Below are 22,513 nucleotides of genomic sequence, written 5' to 3' on the forward strand. Positions count from 1 at the left end.
GAGAAAGAGAGAGAGAGACTGTTACATCGATTCCATCACTCAGATTTTTTTTAAACAGCTTGTGCTCTATCTTTAATAGAACGTATCTGTATAATTCATTCCTTGAAAGTTCAAGGATTTATGAATTTCTTTTCTATCTTGTCTAGCCAAATAATACAAAGCTTAGTTAAGCAACAAGCTTATCTCTTGAAACTGCTTCTTTGACTGGATATATTGTGAAGTCATCAGAAATTAATTTGGCAAAATCTGTGTTTAATGTGCAGAGGCTGGATGGTGGTGGTGGCCTGTTCACATGTAGGAAGACAGACTAGATGATCTGGTGATCGATGACTCTCTATATATGACAGGGTGGTCAACAGGACAATAAGAAAAGACATAGGAAGCCAATGGAAAAATCTGCAAATAAAATTTTTGCACATTTCATCTTTTGTGAGCAGCCACTGTGAGGGTACATGTGTATGCAAAGACAGGAACATAGATAAGGTCAAGGTTGCAGAAGAATTTGGGTGACACTTTAAGTTACAGAGTACACATTAGTGTAACACAAACATTTACTTCCATGGTAACTGTATCATTTAATTACAAAGAAGGAGCCACCCCATAGCAGGGAAGCTAAGCAGGATACAACTGCAAGGAAAATGCCAACTTTTTCATGGAAAGATTACAACAGGAATCTAAGACCCCAGTTTAGCAGGACGCTTAAGCTACTGTGTAACTTCTTAGCGTAGGCGCAACCTGCCTCAGGAAGCATGTGACCAGGATTTGCCACCGAATTTGGTCTGCTGGTCAGATCATTAGCTTCCCTGCCTTGGTCCGGGTACTGACGGGGAGTACGACATGAACGCTGATCCATGCCCCCCTGCAGTGTAACTTTAAGTACATAAGTAGTCACGTTAATACTAAAGAAATAGGCAAGCAGAAGCAAAGGGATTTTCACATAGCCCTGACAATTCACCTCAGTCTGAAATTTCACCATGCATTCTTCTAATCGTGGTTGTCTTTAGAGCAAAAACTAATTGACCTAAATTATATGATGGGTTTGTAACAATGACAAATGTAAGACCACCAAACACATCTCCACTTGTAGCCTAACTAAGGTTTGAAAGGAAGAGCTAATGGATTAACTCTTTGATAAGCATCTATTCCCTTTTCTAAACCATACTGCATGTTGCACTGTGGTATAAAATAATTACCTTTTGAAACTTTGAAATGTAATTACTAAGTATTCTGAAAGAATTTGCACATACTGTGTATTTGTATAGTATTTATAGGGCTGGTCAAACTAGGTGGAAAAAATCACAAAACTGAACAAATTTTGTGTGGGCTTAGCTACACTGGGTTTCTGTGCCCTGGAAAAGCTATAGAGGTGGTACAATAGTGTAGATGCTGCATTGGTGCATAAATGGGCTTGCACAGGTGCAGCTTAGCCCAGGTTGAAATTCTAAATTACAAGTGGTGGATTCTCCTTCTTTTGATGGCTTTAGATCAAGACTGGATGCCTTTCTGGAAGATCTGCCTCAGTCCAAAAGAAGGCACTGGGTTTGCTACAGGAGTAACTGGATGAATTTCTATGGTGTACGTAAGTACTGACTCTGTGGATGCTCCAGGGCTGGAGCATGCATGGAAAAAAATTAGTGGGTGCTTAGGACCCACTGGCAGCCAGCTCCCCTCTCCCCCCCAGTGCCTCTGACCTGCCTGCTGCCCCACTGATCAGTGCCTGCCCCCCCCCGCCCCTCGCCTACCAGCACCTACCACCCAACATGATCAGCTGTTTCGCAGCATTCAGGAGGCTCTGGGAGGGAGGGGGAAGAGTGGGGATGGGGTACGCTGGGGGGAGGGAGCAGAACTGGGTGGGAAAGAGGCAGGATAGGGGCTTGGGGGAAGGGATGGGGTGGGCGCAGGGCCTGGGGCAGAGTTGGGGGGGGGTCGAGCACCCCTCAGGCCTGGAGGAAGCCAGTACCTATGATGTATTATTCAGGAGATCAGACTGAATGATCTAATGGTGCCTTCTGGCCTTAAAATCTATGGAATGGGAGCAGCACCTCCCACTACTAGGAAGGTGTGCATATTTGTACAGAAAATATTCCACTGTTCAGGATCCCAAATCTGCTGTCACATGTGCCTGCTATGTTTAAGCCACTTCACTTCTCCAGAAGCAAAGCCTTCAGTCGCTGATTCACAGATGTCGTATCAGGGAACCTCTGGAAGCCAGCGTACTTTAGAGCAGCCTTTAGAATCATTCCAAGGGACACCTCCCTGTACACAGCCAGCAACTGAGGAGTGCTAAGCCACCCTTGCAACCTCATCCTAAGCAGCTCTGCCCTAAGCAGTCTGGAATCTGATCTTTAGGTCTTGTCGACACATGGGTTTTTCTTCTTTTTGTACAAGCATGCTGCAGCTCAGGCAGGAGTTGGAAAGGTGGCTTTGCACTCCCCAGATCCTGTGGTGGCTGTGCACGAGGCTTGTCTCCTGGCATGACCCTGAAGTCTAATCTAAATTAGGACACCGACCAAGGTTGATATGGCAGCAGGAACCAACAGAGTTAAGGGACTTGAGGCTCTGCTTCTGGAGAAGCTAATTTAGGACTCAATCCAGAAAGGCAATAAGCACTTTGTTCCCAATCCAGCAAAGTATTTAAACTCATGCATAATCCAATTGATTGCTGGGTCAGGGCCAGAGAGCTCAGTCCCTTGCCGGACCAAGCTGTTGATGCAGCAGACATGCTAGGCATGCGGACTTACAATCTTTAACAAGGGATTTTTTTGTAAAACTATTTGTAAAAATGTATACTGCCTTTCTAGGATAGAGATGTGCTGTTCCCATTTGTGGGAAAACATGACAGGAGTCAGATAAATTTAAGATGGAGAAGACATGTAAAAACAAAGTCCATCGTGTCCACCCACCCTAGCAATGAACAGTTGTTCATAGCTGTCGGTTCTCTGGCATCTTCATTCAATTCAGTTTTAATGGTGGAAATTATTAAACTTCTCCCCCATAGTAGTGGGGGCTCATGGTGCTAAGCACAGTACTATAATGCCTATTGCCATCACTTCCAAGACAGTATCATACCTAATATGACAAGACAAGGATTAATTATTTGTGAAAGGGGTTACTTCATTTACAAATTTAAGAGTGCCATAAGCTGTCAATAACTGATCACATTATTTTATTTTTGTAATAAAAAGAAGGAGTTAGCAAGGTTGCATGTGTCTCTGTGTTGCAAGGTACACTTTAAACTTTAATGCAGAAATTTAGCAGCTTGACTTTCTGATGTTAATGACAGTGCACACCTCTGAGAAATTATGCCTGTCTGTTTTGGATATGTTAGTTCTTTGGCTGCATAATTGCCCAGAGTGTATTGTTATTGAATTTTTGGCAGCTGGTCCACATACCAGTGGTGATGTAACCCAACTGACCTTCTGACCTTTACAGGTCATGCATGACTCTTGTGTTCACAGTTTAATAAAGCTAGGGAACAACACTTTCAGAGAGAAAAAAATCTCAACTCCGAATTGTTTGATGTACTCAAAACAGCAGAATAACAGTCTGTGCCCCAATTAAATTCTTATAAGATGTTAAGCAGACCTTGATCCCATCTAATATGAGAATAACTGAGGAATAGCTTGACATCAGTGGAGTTATGCTGGTATAAAGTGAAAGGTGCGTTGGGCTCTCTCATTCCAAGATTAGATAATTTGACTCTTGGATGTAGGGTACTAAAGGTCTTAATTTCAGATTATGCCATTCGCTTTATTTTCAGATATGTTACAGGTTTCTCCCTCTCTCAGAACAGTGAAGCCTGAAATGACCAAAGACGGAATCAAAGTGATTTTACAGCTGTTGAATGGTTCCAGAATGGCAAAGCATTCCCTGGAGAAATTCCTCCCACTGATCCTTTACTTCCCATTCATTCCCTTATCCAGCTATTCTGTTTTGAGTATGTTTTTTGTCATTTTTGGCAGGCAAAATTCTCTCTGGAAGTCTTAATTTAAGACTGATTGTGCCTATGTCCACTCATATGACAGTGACAGTGTGTACAAATATTGTAGCTTATTTTGCTCTAAATAAAGAAAATCAAGATTATGCTCACATGGCATTTAAATTTTTATATTGTGGCACTAGTAAATGCCCTGGAAAGCTATCAGTGTCTTCAGGGAGTACTGTATCACATTTTGACTGAATCAGAATTTGTGGAGTATGCAAGTGCCTTGTCCTTTTCATCTGCAACCATTTTAACCAGCATTTATCCATTTCTTCTGCCATCACCACTCTGTTCTTCCCTGCTAAGAGGTTGAGCTTCTCTCTGTCATCCGGCTGGACACAACCATCCCTTTAAAATCCAGGGTGTGAGATCACTGAAGATGTTAAACATTACACTAGTGTGCCGACAGATCACCGATAGCCTTTCTCCTAGTACTGCTTAACTCTGTCAGATTGCCTAGAAAGCTGGAGAGCATAAAGCACATGTGATAAGGTAAGTAAAAGAGAAAGGAACAAGTCATCAATATTTTACAGGCAGTTTCTGAGCATTTAATGCATTGTATTGTGAACCTTTTGGTGCCTCCTCACTGCTAAGGAACGTATTGCAAAGTGGAATTGATATGCTTGCACTCTCAATGTAATAAAGAGGGTCACATTCCAGAATCATTCACCAAATTCTCTATATATTGAAACGACACTGAAGTGGTCAGAAGCCAGAGGTGAAGGTGTGAATATTGTAACCCCCAAAGGGATTTTAGGGATCACTCTCACATTAGTGCTGTAGAGCACTGAAGATATAAGTGGTGCTTGGCTCAAAGCCTATGGTAGCCACACGTGGTTTTGAACTACAGAATAGGAGTCAGGTCATCATTGTTAGGAAGGAAAAGTAGTAGAAAGATGGAAACAAGATACATTTTTCACTGGTAGTTCAAGGATTTTTTTTGCTTTGAGTCTCCTACATAGTTGCCAACTTTCATCGAGTAAATAAGCACCCCGACTTTCACAATAAACCAAAAATCAAGTTAATCCCATTTCAAAACAAGGCCAAAACAAGCCGATCCCTAAGAACCCCAACAGTCTATGTGCCTAGATCCCCCCGGCGTGCAGTCTGGGACTGCAGTGAGCCCACTGTGCACCCCGGACTCTCCACCCCTTACCCCTGCTTGCTCCTTGCCCCTGCTTGCCAGAGCCGATCAAAAAGAGGAAGCAACAAGCCAAACAAGCAAGAAACTACAAGCCAAAAACTAGCCAACAAACAACTGACAAGCCAATTAAGCCAAAAACAAGCCCAGTTTCTGCTTTTTTCCCCTCAGGTTTGGCATGTCTGGTCTCCTGCCATTCGAAGAAAGTTTTGGGAGGAAAATGGCAATGTTTGTAACAAAATAAAAACAAAGATGGGAAAGAATAACACAGAGAAGCTACACTTGTTTACTTATCTTCAATTAATTTGTTCTTATTAGTGAAAATACAGTCATCAAGAAATTACATCCTTTTTTTTAAACTGTATTTATCTTGCTAAACCTGTGTGTAAAGTACAAGTGTGACAGGTATAGAGAAAGCAGTTAGCTGACTTCAAGAAATAATTTCCAATCACAACGTACTGTTTCTTAGCCACTTTATGAACTGGTGGTTTAAAAAAAAAATCTACCAAAGTCACAGCATATAAAACACTTGTCTATGTGGTGAAAAATACACACTTTACATTTCATTCTGCACCGTAAGCTATTAAAGTTCAACCTTTAATTTCAGAGCATGATAAGCAGTGGTCTTTGTAAGACAAATGCCTTTTTTCCTCAAAGAAAGAAAGAGGTAGAAAGGTACAAAAGGCATTCTGTGAAAAAATGCATGCCTTTTATTAGATCAAGCAGCAAAAACTTCTGAATAAATTGTGCTTAGGATTTTATCAGAGACCTCTTGAGGTCCCTTCAAGACCTACATTTCTATAATTCCATGCTTATACTGAAAACTAGTGACCTTTTCCTATGCCCACTGAAGTCAATGGAAAGACTCCCATTGACTCCAGTGGGCATTGGATTGAGCTTTATGTGGTTATTGTACTGGAGTTAAAACTCAGCCTGGATTTGATGAGAAGTTTAGCAAGTTTGACAAACTTAGTCTGAATTTTGTATCGAAACCCCCTGACGGAGGGTGTAGGGTACGCCAGTAAGGAGTTTCAGGTAGAAATCACAAAAAAGCCTGTAGTTTTGATGGAGCTCTGCTGTGCATTTTTGGGTCTATTCAAACTCTAAACTCAAAGCAAAATTTAAGGGAGGCAAATCCATGCAGATTGAAACTAAAGTTCAGTAAATCCCCAGCAAAATCACAGTGCTGAGTTTTGTACAACTCTAGTTGAGTAATTCTACTGTGCTGGGGGGGGAAAACAAAACCATTAACTGGGAAGGCAAAGAGAGGAGTTCTGATCTGGAGAAAAAGGGGGAAACATTTCCTTCATCTAAAGGGACTTTGTTTTTTTGACGGGGAAATCATGGGATCTTTTGCAGTACAATTAGAAGCTAAGATGAGTGTGTATTTGAATGAGAAAATGGCTTTAATTTTTGGCTTTGGACATTTTCCAGAACTGAAAAATGAAAACAGAATTGTAACCATTTTAGAATTTGCTAACTAAACTGATAACTGTTCTGAATTAGAGCTGTCTGTCTCTGTCCTTGTTTAATTGTTTAATTAAATCGGCCTTCTCTGGAAGTACTCACTTATAGCATGATTACTATGTGCTTACTAGGTATGTTTGCCTTTGCCATAATGCATAACTACAATAGAAGAGTAACTACAGAGACTCAGGAGGGAAAAATAAGGTAATACTGTCTGACCATTTTAATTTCTTCTTTTTCATTTTTTTCTACCTCTCCTCACTGGAAGTTACCAGCATAGGGCCAAATGCTCTTCTCTGGTCCAATGAGCAAAAAGGGGAGTGCCCATACACATCCAGTTTGGGGGTGCATGAATGGAGGTCATGGCAGCTCCACTGCTTGCTCTTAACCTTCCTTCAAACATGCAGAATCCTTTTTCTGGGTGGTCTGCAGGATTTGGAAGGGAAGAGCTGGGAGAGTGTAGAGAGGAGCTACTAGCCGCTGCATTCTTCTTACTCTAAGCGGCAATGTCTAAGGCGATATCCGGTCAGGTAGTATCAACTCAAGCTCTGCTCTTCAATCTTCTGCTTAATATAAACCCGACCACCCCCTAGTTCGTGACAAACTGAGCCGTTGGCATGTGATGGGAGTACGATAAGTAGAGGGGCTGAAATTGGTCTAGTGGAAGTGAATGTTCAGTTTAGGTGTTGTCAGTTCTAGGCAGAATGCTGTAGCTGTAGTAGAGACAGGGCCTGCCTCTTATTTACATGACGGGAGTTTTACACAGCTCTGGCACTGTAAAGAAGCCTTAAACGGAGTGGTAAATATAACTACTACCCACTTTAAGGCTTTTTTTTACACTGACAGGGCAATTTAAAGGGACTTTCATGTAAATGAGAATCAGGCCCATGGTAGCTAAGTGCATATTAGCCTGAATGCTCAAATGTACACACATCCGCATCTTTTCTAATTCCATTGCTATTCCTCTCTGTAAACTCTACATATAAAAATATATCATGGCAGAGGGCATTTGCACTGTACCCATCAATGGTAACCTGTTCAAAAACTTTTAAAAGACTGGCAAGCGGAGGAGGCTATCCTTGGTGACTCAAGGTATCAAATGCTGGATCTGGTTAAATTTCAGTCCTTGCTGATGTTCACCAGGTTGTTGATAAGCTTGCTGAAAGGAAGCCTTCTAGGAATAAACTGCATCATTAACAGAGATGGCTGTTGGCATTAGTGTTCTCTGGAGCTTTTCTTGAACATAACATAGGGTTTCATTGTAATAAAATTGCAGGGTTACTTGTTTCATTACCTTGAAGTTGGCTAAAGCTTTTTGTAACTTCCCAGGCAAATAACAAATGAGTCTAAGTGTCACATGTGCTTTAAACCTGAGAGCAATTTTGTCCCATATAGAATAAACCAAGTTAACAATAGAGAGACAAAATGGGTGAGGTAATATATTTGATTGGACCAACTTCTGCTGGTGAAAGAGACAAGCTTTCTAGCTACATAGGGCTCTTCTTCAGGTCTGGGAAAGGTACTCAGAGGCCAGGTCTACACTATCAACTCACATTGGTATAACAATGTCGCTCAGGGAAGTGGAAAATCCACACCGCTGAGTGATGCAGTTATACTGAACTAACCCCCAGTGTAGATAGCAATATGTCAACAGGAGGGTTTCTCCTGTCAACATAGCTACCACCTCTCTCAGAAGTGGATTAATTATGGCAATGGGAAAAGTTCTCCCATTTGCAGAGTAGCGTCTTCACTGAAGTGTCACAGCAACACAGCTGCACCATTTTAAGTATAGAGCTGCCCAGAGTGTCATAGCTAAATACAAGACGGAACAGATTATTTAGCATAAGTAGTTAAAACATATTCTAAGGGATCATTCCAGATGAACTGGCCTGTTAATATCCCAGCAGCCATAAAACCAAAAAAGGGGGTTAGTGGGTTGCAGATTGTTGTAATAAGCCATAAATCATTATTAAGTGTCATTATTAAGACCATGATTTTTAGTGTCTAGCAAAGTTATTAATTTAAGCTCCCAGACTTGTCTTATGAAGGTGTTTTACAGGTTTCCTTTGAGGAAGGGAACCAAGAAGTCAGATATGGAGCGATTGTTTTGTGAAAAGTGTTTGCCCATGGGTGATATGGTGTTTTTGTCGTTTATCATTTTTTCTGGGTGAGTTCATTCAAGAGTGTAGGATTGTCTGGTTTCACCCACATAGTTGTCACACAGAAGAATGACACAGAAAACCTTGTCTTTCTAATATCTTGGGACCAACATGGCTACAGTAACACTGCAAACAAGTTAATAATATACAGACCAATTGATAGTTAATACTGATAGACAGGTAAAGGAAGTACCTATCCAGGAAAGGATTTCAACATTAGTTCAGCACAAAGTTGTCAGCCTGTGGATTAGTCAATTGCTTAGATGTAAGGGCATGTATTTAAGGTAGTCAGCAATAAGCAATGTGGGTGGGAATGTTGGTGCTCTGGTGATGTAGAGACCAGATCCAGAATGACTTTTGTCAGTGTCTACAGTGAATAGATTGATTTACACCCACTGTCAGTGCTTAGCAAACTAATAATAATATGCTTTCCAAATAGGTCACTTTGGAAAACCTGGCTTTATTTTAAGTACCAGTTGTTGGACCTGCTAGAACCTGAGTCATGGGGATTATTGACTGGACCCTTGTAAATCAGACTGTACTGCTGACTTTATACATATACTGTGGTTATAATTTATGTGTTAGGTTATATATATTCCTGCATTTCATATTGTTCTGTAATTTAAGGCAGATTTATATTCTACTTTTCTAGTGTGATTTTAAACTTAATAAAGATAGTCTTGCACAGGGTATGATTTATATGTGCACCTCTTTTAGTACGGGCCGTGCTAGAGACATTATGACTCACATATTTCAAAAGTGTCCTTGGCTTTTGGGTGCCTTAGTTTCTGGTGCATACCTTTCGAAAGCTAAGGTGAGAGGTGCAGCACAAACTTACAACCCTCAAGGGGTTAGGCCAAAATGGTTTAAGCCTCCTTTGTGCTCTTTTGATTCTGGGCTGCTCCAAGGCCCCTGGGGTAACTTAGACAGTCCTGAGGACCTAAGTTATAGTAGCTTCCCCAGATTGCCCTGTGGGCTACAGTACAGAAGTGGGCTGCAGCTAGGCTCCTAACACAGGGTTTGTGAAGGGGTCCTCAGAAGACAGTCTTTTGGCTATACTCTGTAGTGCTTGTGCCAGGAGAATCTTTCCCCAGTCAGAACCAGGGATTTTAGGGCCCCTTTTCACTGCTCTGGCCTTTTTATTCATTGTAAAGGGCTGGATGTCAGAACCTGATCTCAAACCCCAGTCTTGAACCCAGGCCCTCTGGGTTATTGGGAAGCAGCCTTGGCCAAACATGAGCAGCACAATATTGGGAAGGCACCGCCAACATGGACTCTATGCAAAGCTGGAAAAATGTATCTTGGAGCAACCTACCATAGAGTTTCTTGGATATATACTATCTCCCAAAAGAGTCTGCATGCAAGGTAGAATCCAGAATTGATTGGGCAATGCTCAGAAACATTTGGGTAACCTAACGCTTCATCAGGTTTGCAAACGTTTACAGGCGCTTTATAAGGGGTTACTCTCGAATTCTGGCTCTGATAACCTCCTTGCTTTGCAAACTCGCCAAATTCATCTGGATTTTGGAAGCCCTGCATGCTTTTGAACACTTGAAGATGTTCAACACTGAGATAATCCTTGTGCACCCAGACCCAAGTCAAGCATTCATCCTAGAAACTGATCCCTCCAATGTTGCTAATGAGGCAGTGTTGTCCCAAAGACAGAGTCTTAATGAAGAGCTCCATCTCTGCACATATTTCTCTCTAAAGCTCTCCCCTGCTGAACATAACAATGGGATTTCAGCTAATGAGGCATCAAGGGAGCTTCTGAACCCTGGAGATACTAACTAGAAGGGGCAAGATGCCCTGTGCAGGTATATACTAATCACAAAAATTTAGAATACCTGTGCTCTGCTAAAGCCTTGAATCAACAACAGCTAATTTGGGCTCTCTTCTTCTTAAGATTTGATTTTTATCATCACATATTGCCCTGGCTCTTGGAATGGAAGGGCAGACACCATCTCTAGGAAAGAGGAGTATGCCAGCGATCCTAGAGAATCTGATGTAGAGCCGTCCTGCATCCTGAAACCACATCACTTCGCTAGAGGGTCATTACTATCAGACTTAATGGAAACTATACATTCTCCTCTTCGAGATGACCCTTTTTCCCAGAAGCTCCTAGCCTCTTATACCAAACCCCCAATTTAAATTACACACAGGTACGGTCTCCTTTACGTCCACAGGTGTATATATCCTCCAAGGGAAGCCCTCATCTGGAAGCTTTACATCTATACCCTGATGTCCCTTGGGCAGGTCAGTTGGGCCTGGCATGCTGATCGTTTTGGTGAGCAAAACTGCAGTCTGACATTCCTGCTTACATCAAAGCCTGCAACACCTGTACCTGTACAAAAGTACCTCGAACTAAACCCGCCAGAATGCTAATACCCGCTGAGACCCCTATAAGGCCCTGGTCCTGGATCACCATGAACTTCATTGTCAAACTCCCTGAATCCAAGAGTTGCCATGCCATCGGGACAGTGGTGGACCAACTTACAAAGATGGTGCATTTCACCTCCTATACACAACTTTCCACTGCTGAAGATATCACCGCCTCCTTATCTCCCATGTCTTCCACTTCCATGGCCTCCTAGATCACATTACTTCAGACCAAGGACCCTCCTGAGTTTGTACCATAGTTGTGGAGGGAAGTGTTCTGCTTGCTAGAGGTGTGTCTTTTTACAGCACCCACCTGTCATCCACAAACAGACTCAATCAGAAAGGGTGAACCAGGTACTGGAACAGTACCTACGCTGCTTCACCAATTTCCACCAAGATGACTGAGCATCACCTATTCCATATGAGGAATTCACATACAATAACGTGGACCACACCTCAATCCGGATGAGCCCATTTTTCACTAACTGGTTTTCAGCCCCATTTTCATCCTGTACTGCCCACGGCACCTGTTGTTCCTGCAGCATCAGACCTGATGCACCCCAGCCAACAAATCCAAGAGAAGCTAAAGTGTCATCTTGATGTGGCCAAGGCAGTGTTCAAGCATTATGCTGACAGCCACTGACAGAAAGGTGCCACTTTTGCAGTTGGGCATAAAGTTTGGCTGTTAAGTCAGCCTGTTTTGAGGAATTTGTCTATCTGCAAACTAGACCCTCCGTACATGGGCTCTTACCAGATCTTCAGACCAGTCAACCAGCTGACCTTCAAGCTACAGCTTCCCCGATCCCTCAAGGTACATCCTGTATTTGAGGTGTCCCTCCTGAAACCCTTCTCAAACAATCCTTTCCATAACTGAAAACAATCCCCACAGCCACTGATTCAGATTCAGGGACAAGAAGAGTATTTTGTCCATTAGATCCTAGATTCCCAGATATGATGTGATAAGTTGTGGTACCTTATCAATAGGAAAGGATATGGGTCTGAGGAGTAAACCTGGAAACCATGTACACACTCCTGAAAAAAGTCAATGCCTTCCACAGGACGCACCCAGATAAACCCAGACCTCCTGCACCCTGAGGTCACCCCAAGAGGGAAAGGTGATGTCAGGACCGGTCTCAAACCCAGGTCCATTGGATTATTGGGAAGCAGCCTTGGCTACCGCACAATGCCGATTCATCCAATTACCAGGGAATTCACAGACTTGGGTGGGCCAGCTTCCAGGGTTCTGAGACCTGCTTCCTGGTTGGCTAATTGACCATGAGTGGTTGGTGACCACTGATCTGGACTGCCCTTCGACCTGCCTGGCCCCTAGGCATTACACTTCAGTGGGCCTGAGGATCTCATTCTTAGAGTTTGTCTTTCGGAGGTCCTGAGCACCTCAAATTGAAATTAATAGGAGCTGCAGTGCTCAACGTACCTGAAAACTGGATCTTAAATGTCGAGCACTGGGCTCTCAAAATATAGAGGCCACTTTTGGAAACGGGTGCTCATCCTCTTTTGTGCCTGAACTGATTTACATTCCTAACATGTATTGACTTTCTGAGATAAATAACACTCATAATTCTGCAACAGGCTCTCCAGTAAGAATATTTCATCCCTTTACTCAGTTCAGTGACTCTTCTGAAAATACTGTATAAGCGATGGCTATATTTAGGGTATCTATCTGTCTATCTATCATAACATTTTTACAGTTTTGTTCCCATTAATGTCTATTCAGCAACTCACACAAAATATTTAATTCAGAATTTCAATACTTAATATTTAGATATATTTTTAACATGAAATTTCTTATTTTGCCCTTCAGATATTGTACTTACAGTAACTGAGGAAGGGAGGAGGTGGAAGAATAGAAAATTGACATGATTACACTATAATAGAAACTTAAATGAGAGCTGCCAGCTTTACATGATTGTTTAAAGTATTTTCAGAAAGCTTAATATAAATTTGTCTACAGGAAGAGAGTTAATTCAGATGAATTCACATTGACTCTCAGATATAATTATTTACAATGGACTATCAGGTCACACGCCATACCTGAGACTCATCACATGATTTTAATAGTCTGATCCTTATCCTGCCTCCTTGTCCCTTCTGCTCTTTATCACCCTTTCATTTCTAATACTAAATTGTAAATTGTTTAGTGAAGAGTCTTTGTCTTTCTGCCTCTGCTGTAAAGCACCTTCTTCATATTTTAAACAAATACAGATAATAAAAGTATTGTAATATGCTATTCTAACTATATGGGTCAAACTCTAGTCATTTACATCAGCATAAGCCTTGAGTAATTGCGCTGATTTCCATAAATTACTCACACGGCATACTTGAGATTGAAATCCAGCCCTATGTATGTAAATGATTACACAATCCTGCATCAAATGTCTCAAAATTGTCATCCAATTTGAAAGATAGCTTTAATAGGTTACTCATGGTCATGATCCAATCTGTGGGCCAAATTCTTTTTTCCTTTATACCAGTGTAAATCTTGACTAACTCCATTAATTTCAGTGGAGTTAATCCAGATTTATACTGGTATAATTGAAAGCATGGGAATTTGAGCCTATAATGCTAGGTGTTGAGAGATTATATAGTATGAGGTTATTTTAGCTATTACTAAGGCTGATAGTAGTCAGTTTTCTTTTCCTAAAGCTCAGGTCATTTAACATGGATATATATCCTTGTAGAAATACCATACCATAAATCTACACGCCATGGAGGCTTAATTCCTAAACTGTATATATTCTGTCTATAACCATCTCCCAAAATTCACACGTCTCAATCCGACAAGGCCTAAATGTGAAAAATGGTGTAGGACACAAAATGAAAATTAGGGACATGAGAAAAAATAAGTTATGAAATGTGTGTGCATACATGGAGGCTAGAGAGAGGCTCCTTTGAAAGTTTAATCCTAACTGATCATGGTTTTGATTCTATGCAGAAACTTGTCAAATTTATCTCTTTGTGTCACAAGGGCAGTAGAATTTATGCCATATAATACTAATTTTGTTTTTACAGATGTGGATCTAAGTGTAGAGTAGGGTTTCTATACATGCCCTTCTGGCAAAAACATTCAATATCTAACCTATATCTACAGTCATATGTGAGTCTATAGTTATGCTTTTTTCTCTACTACCTGCCTCATGTCTGTCTAATCTGGGTGGGCTCCTTACCTACGTTTTACAGGATTTACATCAGAATGGTAATTCTAATTATTCCAACATCATCATGTCTGATCACAGCTCAGTGGAAAGATTCCTGTTGACTTCAGTGCACTTTGGATTAGGCCCTGCATGAGAAATAACTAATCATTAGTTTAAACTACAGACACTAAGCAGTTCGGACAACATATGTATGCACAGGAAATAAAATATATTTGTCTAATGTTTGTCCTCATTTCTCATACCTTGTTTATGATTGTGACAAGAAAAAATACAGATATCCCAATGGTGCAATAACATTGCATTATTGGGATATGACTTGCTATGACATGTTTCAGTATATGAATTGTTTCAGCTGTGGTGTTGCACATCCCAAATATAACTGGTTAAACTCTCAGGTGGTGTAAATCAGCCTATCTTCATTAAGCTTTGCAGATTCACACCCCCTGACGATATGGACAAATATGTCTTTGCTTCAAGGAGACACACCACACCTCTTTAATATTTTGGGTGAACAAACTCCATTCTGGTGTCATCTCTCAAACTTGGTCACTTCAGACAGGTTTTATTGTGAAGTACAATGTTTAGCCTGTACTGAATTATCATGCCTTCATGCAGGTGCATGAGAGGGAGGGGATGGACAAGGTGCAACCAGAGACTCTCTGTTCTGCAAGTCCTGCATAAGAGGCAGGGACACTCACAATCCCTGAGCTTGTGAGTATGCAGGGGTCTGTACATCAAAGGTCTGCCTTCACTCCCTCCCACCCTCTGGGTGAAGTGAAGGAGTCAGGTCCATGGTCTTACCCCTATTCCATAATGGCCCACTCCAGGGACTGGGCACACTGGAGCAGCAACATGCATGTGCCCCTTGCACACTGGTCAGTTTAGGAGCCATCCCTGCCCACGCTCTGCACCACCTCCTGCTCAGGGCTATTTTAGTGACACCTATAAAATATGGATTTTATAAGCATTAATGTGAATATCAATTGTGATTAAAAGCATGAAATGCTGAGACAGTAAACAGACATGGTTTCTATATTTCAGAGTCTGAATTTTTAGACTACAAAACAAAAAGTCTCCAAGCTGCCAAACTGAAATACATTTGTGAAAGAATTTAGAATGATGCCATATGGTATAAAATAATTGCAATGTTAATATAGTAAAACATAAATTAATCTTTAGTGGAAGTTTTCAAGAAACAACTTTAAACTTTTCAATCAAAAAAGCAAATAGTGACAATTTTAATAAACAGATTGAAAGTATCATTCTACAGAAGGGCAGGGTGACATTTAAACAGAGACCTTGAAATGACAAACACCAGCTTAAATGAAAGGTGAATTTCTAGTAACTTCAAAGTGTCAGGTGCAAAGCGTGCTTTGTTTTACGTAAGAAATGGTGGTGTATTGAAAAGCCAATGTGAAATGAAAGTCATCAGTGGGAACCTAAGCAAAGTGCTTAATAATGAGGAAATGAATGGCCAGAGACTCCTTGAGTACAAGTACACAGGTGAAATGTCAGCTCATAAAGGGCCAAAGTTTGAACTCTCTTACACTGGAGAGTAGAGCTAGTTGAAATATTTCATTAAAAACTTTTAATAAATTAAATGGCCCCCTCCCCTGCAAAAAATTAAAACCTGCAAAGAATTTTTATGTATCAAAATGTTCTGACTTTTTTGACAAAATTCACAATTTGTACACATTTCAGTTTTGGGGTTCCTCTCCTTTTTCTCCTTTTTTCAGAGGCAAAGTGAAGGAAGGAAACGCGAAGAAGAAAGGAGATGGGAGGAAGAAAAGGGGCGGAGACAAAACTTAAGAACCAAGTTTTGGGGGCAGGGTTTCAGTTTTCAGGGTGTTCTGTTGTTGTTCCTTGGCGTTTTCCATCCAAAAATTGGAAAACTTCCGAATTTTTCATGAAACATACGTACCATTTTTCAGCTGCCTTTAGTGGTGAGCGATTGTGGAAGTAACTGCCGTGAAGTCAATGGAGGCAGCTGAGGCACTGCTCACCAGTGTAAATGATTCACACACTCTGGCCCAAAGTGACCCAAGCATAGTTGATACAGGTTAAGATTTATTCAGCTATTTCATCCTGTTTGTGCTGAGCCAAGCTTAGTCTGCTGGACAGCCGATGACTCCACCAACTGTATTTCTGAAAGATGGAATTTTACAGGGAAGAGGAACAATAGCATTGTATTCATTTATTGTGGTTTAATGTACTAATTTTTGTAAGTCTATTTTACTTTGATTTTCTTATTTGACTTTAAATTTGACATTGCTTAATAATACTTATGTGTTCGTAAAAGTGTTGAGTCTGTGCTCTAGTAATGTAATGAGTTTGTGAGAAACCTGCCATGGGTAACTGCTGAATCAAAATGACTTATCCAATATGCGTGGTATATTGTATCTACTCCAATGTTATCAGTGTGCCAAAATGGTATCGCCTATTATATGCATGAAGCTTGGTGTAAGCTGCTCTATTAATACAACAGCAATGCAGAGCTATTCAAATCCAGGACCAAACAGCCCAGCCCTGGAGTTGTACTAGTATTTAAATGGGAAAGTCATATCCAGTCAACTTGACCCTAGAGGGCACACAGATAAATAGGTCAGCAATGATGACACTCATAGCGGTATGGGGTAGCAGTTTGAGCCTTGCCAAGGTAGTGTGAACGAGTAATGTGTACACACAAACATTAGTCTGCACTAACTCAATAGGCAGTGAACTTGCAATTTCAAAGCACAGTATAGACGACTATGCTATAACTGTGAAGTTACTATGCTTTTACATGATGTGTATGAGGGTCATTTACCAAGCACAAACTCAAGTTAGTGCATAGAAAATTCCTGTGTAGACAAACCCTAAAATGAAGAATGTTATCTATATCTTTCATGGATGCAGAAAACCCACAGGTGTGGGATATGTATGTATAAGTAATACACACTTAAAATAGCCACTGCCGCTTAGTGGTGGCCACTGAAATATGAATTAATTCCCTCCTGATAACCTACCTATTTCCAGCCCCTAGACTCTCCTGAACATTTCCCCAGCCTCCTGGATATCTTACCCACTGTCTAGATAGTCTCATGGAACCCACACATAAACACTTAGATCAAAATGAATAGACAACAAAAAAACAAAACCACAGAGCTGACACAAAGTAAAATCTTTTATTTATACAACAACAACAAAAAAGACTTACTGATGGGTCCTGAATTAAAAAATAGAAAACCCAAATAAAATTGGAATGGAAGTTTTTACATAGATAACTTGAATACGTGTGTGTGTGTGTTACACCTAAATTCCCATGGGATTAAGATCTCCTCCAGCTCACTAATCTAAAAATTAACAAAGTTGGTTAGATATAAACTGGGAAAAAATCCACACAGTTGCTAAAAATAGAGCCATGTGGTAAAGATAAGTACGTTTTTTTCCCTTATAACTTCCTGCCCCAGCCTTTGAACTTCTCCCCTCCACACAGCTGCCAAGTGAGCACCAAGCTTAAGGGGCACAATCAAGCCTAGCCAGCATGCTGCCATGTAAATGTAGCAAGCCAAATGTGGAAAGGAGCCAGTAGAAGTTCCCTCTGATTGCAATTTGTGAGGTGCTGTTGCCAGACTGCAGATGGATGGGGAAGGAACAGAGAAGCTGAGCAGGGAAGAGTGGCTGCCGGGCAATGAGACAATAGACAGTCTGTTAGAGGCCAACTAGCCTGTGGGCCAGATTCACCATGAGAGCAGAGATGATGTGCAAATTTCATCTAATCCTGCACCGAGAGGAGCACCTGTGTGTGCACAGTGGCTGTGCTGCTTGACCCTTCCCATGGGGCATTTGCCAGGCAAAGACCTCTATTTTATTTGCTGATAGTTACTCCCCAGGACATATCTGTGTTAGGGTATATCTGTCTGACCCTGCCCACTTTGTATTTCCTTTGTACTACCTTCAGTCCCCCCCAGCTTATGCTCACCCCACTAGTGGCTAATTTACATTCTCTGGGGACCCATAGCCTGAGTTGTGCTGGTGCAATCCAGAGCGTGACACGGACTGAAGTGATTCAAGTTGTCTAGTGTTTTACAGCAGCAACCAGAGGTTTTCGTTTTTGTTTAGCTGCTATTAGATGAGTGGTCATCTGTTTGGGGATCCTAGATGAACAGGGTACTCTTTACCACATACTTAGCTAGCATAAGTTTTAAAGACACAAATGCAAATGGCCTCCTATGACAAGGCAGCTCATGCCTGCTGGAATATGACTTTTTTTTCTTACAAATTTTATGTTCTTATATCCCAGATTCACAACTGGCATCAATTAGCATGTCAGGCCTGACAAAGGGTATCGGAAACTCAAGAATCTATGCATAAAATAGCAGATTGATATTTCATCGGAGGCTAAACTATCTTTTCTTTTTTGCCTTGTAATTAAGAATTCTGTGGACATCCTAAAACATATACTCTGCAAGTCAATCCCAGTGCTCTGTAGAGTTTCTTTCACTAAAAGAACAACCTAATTTATCTAAATACCAGTGCAGCATCCTAAAGGGATGAAAAAAGTTGTGAGTTTTTCATTTCACCTACAATACATTGGGATCTTGGAAATGTGCCGTGGGTCTGGTAACTAACCACACAACAAAAGAAACTCTAGAAAATAGGGGAAAAGTGGTGGTGGAAAAATCTGAAGTCTAACCAAGCTTTCACAGCTGAAAGACCTAGCAGTGAGAGTTGTTTGTCAATAAGGCTTTCCCTTGATTTTTAGACTCTGTAGATTTTTCAGTTGAGGTTTAGTGCTAAGCTCTTGCTGATTTGCAAATATAGGAAGTATGTGCAGGATTGCGTATGATACAGCATAGATCTGGAATTTTTGGTGGGGGGGGGGTGGCAAAGGGTCAGGGAGGACCTTTTCATGCACTGGCTGTAACCAATCAAGTTTTGCATGATGCCAAAAAATTAAACACAGTACAACCAGACCCTGTCAGCAATGAGTTGATTGCTTTAAATAAGGGAGATTTCCTGAATGTTTAAATTGAAACTTCTACTATGATTAAAGCAAAGAGAAGTACCAGGATGGCTTCCTAACTATTTAGTTCCTAAAATTCCTGTGAGGTCTGGAGATGACAAATTCAATTCTGATGTGCTGCGTTTTACACTCTGCAGACTGTAGTAAAAGGGAAAACTAATCAAGCTTGGGTTTCCCATGGGTTGAGCTTTAAGATGTTTTCCTATTTAAAGTCATGGAAATATGTTAAAACCCACATAGACTGGGTGAAGTTTATATAAGGCAAAATGTATGTGACCGTGTTTTTGCACAGTGTGCATATTTTGACTTTTCATTATTTTTTGTTTGTTTAATCTTTCATACTGCTTAAAACTGTATCCCAACCACATTTATAGTATAAAGATGTGGAAGAAGAGTTTATAATACACTCTAAAAATGTTACTTAAGACTGGAGTGTACCTGAATTCTAAATTGAATTTCTTCAGTAAGGAATTAAGTCCAGCAACAGATATAATAAGCACATAATCAAGTGTGCAAAGATATATATAGATATAGATATAGTGAAATCCTGGTCTCACTGAAATCAGTGGGAGTTTTGCCATTAATTTAAATGAAGCTGAAATTTCCCCCTTAAACCCTCTGTTTTAAGGAAAGATTTAGCTTACCCATAATTATCCCACCGGGCACTTTAGAGTCAAGAGCTGTACAAAATGGATAGATGAATGGAATTCACCTAATGACTAGCCATGAGAAAGGTAGAATTTATATACATTTTATATAGGCTCAACATTTTACATGGGCAGGTCTACACTACCACTTAAGTCGATCTAACGTGCGTCGCTTGGGCGGGGACGGGGACTTTTTCACACTCCTGAGCAACGTAAGTTACAGCGACTCCACACTAGTGCTATGTTCGCAGGAGACACCCTCCCGTCGATATAGCTTCCACCTCTCACAGAGGAGGAGTAATTATGCCAATAGGAGAGTGCTCTCCCCTCGGCATAGAGCGCCTTCAGCAGACGCGCTACAACAGCGCAGTTGCATCGATGTAGCACATTTTGAAATGAATATCATGAAATTGGACCACTCCACAGTGTGTTTGTATTGAAACCTACCTCTGAAATGGTTGTGACAGTAGATATATATTTTCCAGTGATCAGTTCTAAGTATGCCATTATAAAATAATGTGGATAGTTACATTAGTTTTATTATGCAACTGCACACTTTGCCATACAAAATGATCTCATCAGGATTTCTGGATCCTACAATCAGTGATATTGATATTTAGATCTTCTGAGTCTGAGGAGTTTTAAAGCTAGTTTGACTTGCTGTATTGTTTTCATTGTCAAAGGTTCCCTCTTTCATTTTGGTTATTCATTGCAGAGATATTTTTCCATTTGTAATTTTAAAAATTCCCCTGTACAACCCCTCTGATACTCACCAGTTCTAATTTTAACTACAGTGATAGGGGAGGAAGAAAAAGAGGAACACATTTTTGTAAGTTTATTTTGTCATATACATTATTTATCAACATTTACATAATGGATTGACAGATTCACGATGTTTACTATTGAGCAGTCTTTGTCATTGTTTTGCAATGTCCTTGGAAATCTAAAAGATTTTAAATAAAAATAAAGGAATAGGCAAATAACTCATTGACAGGGCTTTCCACTGAAACTGGCTCTGAGGTCACCCAGAAATTCATACTCACGTTAGGACAGGGGTTCTCAAACTGGGGGTTGGGACCCCTCAGGGAGTCACGAGGTTATTACGGGGAGGTCGCGAGCTGTCAGCCTCCACCCCAAACCCCGCTTTGCTGCCTGCATTTATAATGGTGTTAAATATATTTAAAAGTGTTTTTAATTTATAAGGGGAGGGTCACACTCAGAGGCTTGTTATGTGAAAGGGGTCACCAGTACAAAAGTTTGAGAACCACTGTGTTAGGACATATTTATATGAATATAAAATTAGCTGTTTCTCAAACAACTAATGCTATCTTTTTTCAGTGAGATGGTTTGAACATGTGATTATGCAGTAGTTGGATTTGAAGTTTGCCTTTTCCCGTCTTACCCAACTTTCACCAAGAGCTGTTTCCACTGCTGGAAAGCTGTTTTGCTTTAGCATTGTAATGCACATGCTGGTTTTCAATTCCTTTTTTCCATAAACAGGATCACTTTGATTGATATACAGTAAATGGCACCTGTTGATAAGTGTGGCTTAGGTTCCTTTTGAAATAAACTCAGGGTCTGTTTACACTACAAACGCTACAGCTGCACCTACACCACTGCAGCGTAGACACTGCGGTGGCGGAAGGGGGTTTTCCATCACTAGGGACCAGGGTAAAGCCTTCGAACTGACCAGCAAGTGGGACGCCAGCAACTGCTTCCTCGCCGGGGGCGGCTTCACCCGTTTCGCTGACTGGCGGTTCATCCACTGCGCCCGGCTCAACTGCATCCTGCTCAACGGAGCCGTCCGCCACGGGAACCGAGACAAGCGTTGCAGAAAGTGTGGCTACTCCAACGAGACCCTGCCCCACGTCCTGTGCAGCTGCAAGCCCCACTCCGGAGCCTGGCAGCTGCGCCACAATGCCGTCCAGAACCGCCTGGTGAAAGCCATCGCACCGCGCCTGGGGGAGGTCGCCGTGAACTGCGCCATCCCCGGTACTGACAGCCAGTTGCGACCTGACGTGGTAGTCACCGACGAGGCCGAGAAAAAGATCATCCTCATCGACATCACGGTCTCCTTTGAGAACAGGACCCCGGCCTTCCACGAAGCCTGAGCTCGTAAGATGGAAAAATACACCCCCCTGGCCGATACCCTGAGAGTGAAGGGCTATGAGGTGCAGATGGATGCCCTGATTGTCGGAGCCCTGGGCGCTTGGAACCCCTGCAACGAGCGTGTGCTGAGGACCTGTGGGATCGGTCGACGCTACGCACGGCTCATGTGGCGCCTCATGGTCTCGGACACCATCCGATGGTCCAGGGACATCTACATCGAACACATCACCGGCCACCGACAGAACCAGGAGGTGTGAGCCAGTACGACATCGTGCATCGACTACGAGAAAGCGACCGAGAGACTTTTTCCATTGGACCATATGAACTGGAACCATAAACTCACTGAACATTAAATCCCACCAAATGAGGGTAAATCCATCCTCATCATTGTATCCACTCATTATACTCCACACCTGAACATAGCCATTGTACGAACAACATACCCCGATAT

Source organism: Lepidochelys olivacea (genome assembly GCF_965140295.1).
Source record: "Lepidochelys olivacea isolate rLepOli2 genome assembly, chromosome: 3".
Taxonomy (NCBI): Eukaryota; Metazoa; Chordata; order Testudines; family Cheloniidae; genus Lepidochelys; species Lepidochelys olivacea.